We start from the raw sequence: 6,876 nt of genomic DNA on the forward strand, positions 1-6,876 counted from the left end.
CTAGAAAATAGTTTTAAGAGTTATTAGCCCTAAAGATGGTGTAGAGGAAAAGATGGGGATAGAGAGTTTATTTGAAGGGATAACAACAGAGAACTTCCCAAACCTAGAAAAAGATATCAACATTCAAGTACAAGAATGTTTTAAAACACCAGATTTAACCCAAAAAAGACTACTGCAAGGCATTTAATGATCAAACTCCCAAAGGTCAATGATAAAGAAAGGATCCTAAAAGCAGCTTCAGAAAAGAAACACCTAACATATAATAGAGTTCCAATACTTCTTACAGAAGACTTTTCAGTGGAAACTTTTCAGGCGCCACAAGAGAGTGTCATAGCATAGATGCTGAAGGGAAAACAAAAAACAAAAGAAACTTTTACCCTAGAATAGTACATTCACAAAAACCTCCTTTAAGCATGAAGGGCAAATAAAGAACATCCCGCAAACAAAAGCTGAGAGATTTCATGAACACCAGACCTGTCCTATAAGAAATGCTCAAAGAAATTCTTCAACCTGACAGAAAAGGATGTCAGTGAGCAAGCAAAAATTATTTACAGGTACAAAACTGACTGGCAATAATAAGCACACAGAAAACCACAGAATATTATAACACTTCAATCATGGTGTATAAACTTCTTTTAAGTAGAAAGACTAAATGATAAAACAATAAAAAACTACAACAATTTTTGAGACATAAACATTACAATATGATATAAAGAGCAATAGCGAAAAATTAAAAAGTGGAGGGATAAAGTTAAGTGTAGAGGTTTTTCAGTTTTCTTTTGTTATATTAGTCTGTTTATGCAATCAAGGCTAAATTGCCATCAATTTGAAATTATGGATTATGAGATTGTATTTACAGGCCTCATGGTAACCACAAAGCAAAAAACATACAATGAATACACAAAAGCTAAAAGCAAGAAATCAAAGCATACCACCAGAGAAAATCACTTTGACTAAAAGGAAGATAGAAAAAAAGGAAAGAAAGGCAAGAAGACTGCAAAACGGCCCTCCAAAAAAATAACAATATGGCAGGAGCAGTTCCCTATTTATCAGTAATAACATTGAATGTAAATGGACTAAACTTTTAAATCAAAAGACAGAGAGTGGCTGAACGAATGAAAAAAAAAAAAAAGACCTAATGGTATGTCTCATACAATGAACATATGTCACCTATAAAGATAAATTTAAATATAGGCTGAAAATAAAAGGATGAAAAAAGATACCCCATGCCAAAGGAAACTGGAAAATACCAGAGTAGTAATACTTCTATCAGACAAAACAGATTTCAAGACAAAAAGTATAAAAGGAGACAAAGAATGACATTCATTAGACAAGGATTCAGCAAAAAGATATAACCATTTTAAACATATATAAACCCAACACTGGAGCACCCACATATATAAAGCAAATATTATTATTATTTTATTTTTATTATACTTTAAGTCCTGGGATACCTGTGCAGAACATGCAGGTTTGTTACATAGATATACATGTGCCTTGATGATTTGCTGCACCTATCAATCCATCATCTACATCAGGTATTTCTCCTAATAGTATCCATCCCTTTGCCCCTGCACCCTGACAGGTCCCAGTGTGTGATGTTCCCCTCCCTGTGCCCATATATTTTCATTGTTCAACTCCCACTTATGAGTGAGAACATGTAGTGTTTGGTTTTCTGTTCCTGTGTTAGTTTGCTGAGAGTAATGGTTTCCAGCTTCATCCCCGTCCCTGCAAAGGACATGAATTCATTCTTTTTAATGGCTGCATAGAATTCCATGGTGTATATGTGCCACATTTTCTTTATCCAGTCTATCACTGATGGGCATTTGAGTTGGTTCCAAGTCTTTGCTATTGTGAATAGTGCTGCAATAAATATACGTGTGCATGTTTCTTTATAGTAGAATGATGTATAATCCTTTGGGTATATACTCAGTAATGAGATTGCTGGGTCAAATGATATTTCTGGTTCCAGATGCTTGAGGAATGGTCACCCAGTCTTCCACAATGACTGAACTAATTTACACTTCCACCATCAGTGTAAACGCGTTCCTGTTTCTCCACATTCTCTCTAGCATCTGTTGTTTCCTGACTTTTTAATGATTGCCATTGTCTCTTATTGTGGTTTTGATTTGCATTTCTCTAATGACCAGTGATGATGAGCTTTTTTTCATATCTTTTTTGGCTACATAAATGTCTTCTTTTGAGAAGTGTCTGTCCATATCCTTTGCCCACTTTTTGATGGGGTTGTTTGTTTTTTTCTTGTAAATTTGTTTAAGTTCCTTGTAGAGTCTGGCTACTAGGTCTTTGTTAGATGGATAGATCGCAAAAATTTTCTCCCATTCTGTAGGTTGCTGGTTCACTCTGAAGCTAGTTTCTTATGCTGTGCAGAAGCTCTTTAGTTTAATTAGATCCTATTTGTCAATTTTGGCGCTTTTTTTTGAAATTGCTTTTTTTGCAATTTCAAAAAATAATAATGGGAATGATTAAACATGAGACAAAGAAAAAAGAGGAAGAGGAAAAGAAGAATTTTTAAGCCCAAGTATATGAAAAACATATCTCTAGTAGAGTCCATAGAACTGCTGAGCTTAATATTCTCTGACCTGGTCTCGCTTCAACTTCGATTTGACTTTGCATTTTACTGGCTATCTTGGTAAAAGGTAGTCAAGTCAAGCAGTAACATGGAAACTAAGATCTCTATCACTTAGAGATCAAATGCAAATTGTATTTTATGCAAGACTTTGTATTTGCATCACAAATCTTATGAGCCAATGAATTCCTTCCTGCAGGGTGTCCTTTGTCTTTAGGAGTGAGGAGATAAAAACAAGGGTTGCACAAGTATTGGATTGTTTACCTGATTTTTGTATTTAAACATTACGCACACTTGTCAAAATTTGACCCCTTCAGATCAGCAAGAGAGATAACACTAAGTCACTGTTTTATTTAATCTCTATTCAAAATGAGGACATCACAATTATAGCTCTATATTGTGTAGTCCTGATAAAGTTCAGAGAAAAAGCAGCACCTTCTGAGGCATAGGTGATACCTAACGGTGGATTAGACTAAGAGCTTTGGCATCTCTGCAGTGGGACTAAGTAGGCACTAGATATTTAATGCAAAACGTAGGAAGAAATGAACATACCAAAAGTTAACAACCTGAATTTATAAGGAGGATTTCCAGACTTTCTAGCAAGCCAACTATTCATGAATAGATTTATAAAATGGGTACTGATTATTTTGGCCTAAGGTAATCTAATCTTAACTTTTTAAGGACAGTCAGTTCTTTATTGAAATTCTTTTAATATGAATTTTATTGCATTAAAAATTTTGTTAAAGTAGCTATCATCTTTATATAAAAATTACATATCTTACATTGCTTTTCTCTGTTTCCTTAAATCATAATTTGTTCAAATTTTAGATTCTTTTTGTGTAACGTCTACACAGATTTCTGGGGAAACTTTTTATACTGCTTTGCAATTACATTTAAATGATTTGCTATACATTGTACTATATTTTTAGTTTGATGATAATTATGCAATTATCTTCATATAACCTAAATTTAATTATTTTCTTACTTATGAATTAAATAACGCTAACTAGACTCAATTACCATTTGAAAATATTTCATTGATTTATATAAAGATACAGTGCATTAGTCTCAAAATTCTACATATCTTCTTTATTCCCTTGGATTTCTCTAACCTTAAATAAAATTCAAATTTCTCTTGATGCATAAAGATTGTTAAGTGGCCAGTAAAACCATTGTAATATTATCTTGGTTTTCCACTTCCCTTTATAGCCAACAGATTTTCTTATTTTTTCTAACAGGAACACATACTCATTAAAATTTTCCATATTTTTCTTTCCCTTCATAATTAGAATGGACCCCAGCTCTTTCATTTCAGAGATTGTCACAAAGAAGAAAATGGAAGCAGATAAATTCACCAGCATTGCTTCAAATTTAGGAAAATATAAGACAATTGACAAGAAATTTAGTGTTCTGTGGGAGAAATAGGATATTTAAGACAGATAAGAATAGGGATGTGAAAGTGAGAGTGAGGGAAAATTTCAGGGAATGGAAAATTGGGAGAGTATCTCATAGAGGAAAACTGGACACTACTTTCTAGCATGGTATTATCTTTAAAAGACTTACTAAGGGTAAATATTTGATAAATAATTGAAAAATTTTCAATTCAAAATAGCCCACTGGATATATGCACTGCCATCTTCTCCCTTAATCATGGAAATTATAAAAAAGATATAGGGTAAAATGTATTACTAACCAAATATTTATAACAGGAATTCTTGATAAAGTAGAAGATGAATATAATATCTAAACAATCCAAAGTGAGAAAACTGTAGGCTAAATGAGCTTCAAAATGTGATCAGTGTGGGAACCCCATGCCCACAGGTGGTGGATAATAAAAGCATAAGTGGGTTCTAGATCAAACAAAAAGTTGTTTACTTGGGAAAACAGCACTTAAAGCAACCAGTGAGGTTAAACATTGTGCCTCTGCCCGTGACTCTTGGGACAAGTGACCACAACAGAATTGCCATTCTTCGGTGTGGTGAAGTCTCTGGAATTATGGAATCTGCTATTAACCCAAGTGGCCAGAGCACTTTGGAGGAGTAGAATGATTCCGGGCCCAAGATGATATCATGTAGACACTTCAATCAATGGGTCGGTTTGACTTTTCCTCAATAGTGAGACTAATGATGTTCGTATTCAATACCACCTGTAGTTCTTTGCCTTGAATTACCAACTATAAAAGTTTTACCATTATCCCACGTGATTGGATTTTAATCCTTGATTTATATTCATTCTTATGTATTCTTCCTTCTATTCTTGTGTTAGTTTTTCCAAGTATTTCTCCCAGTTTTACCCATATGTTAACACTGATTTTGATGTCCTTCAAATTATGAAAACTTAAAATTTTGAAAATATTTCAAACATTTCTTAGCATTTTAAATGTTTCCGTCTGAATTGCACAGATATTTCATGTATTAAGTCTAAAATAAATATCAATTTAAAAATCTCATATTAACTTTCTAAATTATATCGCTATCTGACAGAAGAATAGAGAGTAATTTGGGGGAAAAACTACAAATGTTTAATAGAGAAGTAGCTAAATCATAGCATACCTATGTAGTATAATGTAATGCTTTGATATAAAACAAACATGTAAATACATAAGTAGTTAAGTGGATAGAGGAATGGATGTGTGTGTGTGTTTTAGATATGTGTGTTTCTGTGTGTTTGTTTATGACATGATCATAATTCCAAGAAATATGAATGATGATTATCTCTACTTCTTCTTCAGAAAGAGAGTATATCATTCATATAACTAAAACAATTAATATAAAAAGAGAAAAAGGAGTCTGATCATTTGAGGTTGACCCTGCTCTAAAGTGGTGAATGAAACCTCCAAAACCATTTGATTCTTATATTAGGTCTTTCTTTTCCTTTGGCCTAAAGGACACCACTTTCTGTGATTTCTACTTTTTGTCTTTCCATTTTGAAAATGTTTTTCATTCTTTTGCAGCACTTTTGTATACACCATTTAAATGTTAGATTTTATTCTTGATTTTCTTATCTGTTCAGGAAAAGAAGAGAGGCATCTAAAGGTTATACCTTCACCTTCAAGCACCATTTATAAACTAAAGTTTTTAAAAATTGATATTTCTTGCTATAATTGGAGTCCTCCATAGCTGCCTCAATCACTTCATGAGAATGCTAGTCAAATATTCTGGAACAGGCCCAGAACGGTGGCTCATGCCTATATTCCCAGCACTTTGGAAGGTTGAAGTAGGCAGATCACTTGAGGTCAGGCATTCGAGACCAGTCTGGCCAACACGGTGAAAACCCTTTTCTACTAAAAATATAAAAAATTATCCAGGCTTGGTGGTGGTGCGTAACTACTTGGGAGACTGAGGCAGAAGAATCACTCGAACCCGGGAGGTGGTGGTTGCAGTGAGCCAAGATCGTGTCACTGCACTCCAGCCTGGGTGACAGAGTGAGACTCTGCCTAAAAATAAAGATAAATAGATAGATAGATAGATAGATAGATAGATAGATAGATAGATAGATAATTATATATATATATAATTTTATGTCTACATATATATAGGAATATATATGAGAGAAATGCATGGATGAGATGATATTTACCAACAGCCTGAACATTTTCAATGCCCCAGAAATTGTGTAGTATGAACTTCCTTTGTCTTGGGTTTGAGGCAGCTGAAAGGATTTTTCAGAGCTTATTGCAAAACTGTTTCAAGAAAAAAGGCTCACCGCCTCCAGGAGATAAAATGAAGCTATATCATTTATGTAGGAGGAAATTACAGGAAGAGACATATATAAGCACAATTCCACTTTACCTTACTTCAGAATCTAATAGACAAATTTCTCTTTATAAACTAGGAAGCAAAGAAATACTACTTCTATACAAAGACAGATGCCTTGCAGGTATTTTGAAAGTGTTACATGTCTCCTTTTTCGTTATAAATAGACAACTTACTTTCTTATAAGAAAGCCATACACCTTGGATGAACTAGATTAAAATAAATAGAAAATAGTATACTTTGCAAACCCCATGAAAAGAAAAAGACGTGAAATGGAACTTTATGAAGTTCCATATAGAGATTTCCCTAAGGATTCCAAATTTTTAAAACAGCATTTCAAAAGTCATGTTTATCTGGAATATCAAAAAATCCATCATCCTCTAAACAATATATACCTAAAATGTCATATACTAGATATAATTTGAATGCAAAATTTGTACAAAAGTACCATCTCTTGAATGATCGAAATTCATTTTGTGCATATGCAGCTAATATTTTTGTTTCATCCCTAAATAATTTTATCATTGTTTAGTT

This window comes from Macaca mulatta, chromosome 5, assembly GCF_049350105.2.
Source record: "Macaca mulatta isolate MMU2019108-1 chromosome 5, T2T-MMU8v2.0, whole genome shotgun sequence".
NCBI lineage: Eukaryota > Metazoa > Chordata > Mammalia > Primates > Cercopithecidae > Macaca > Macaca mulatta.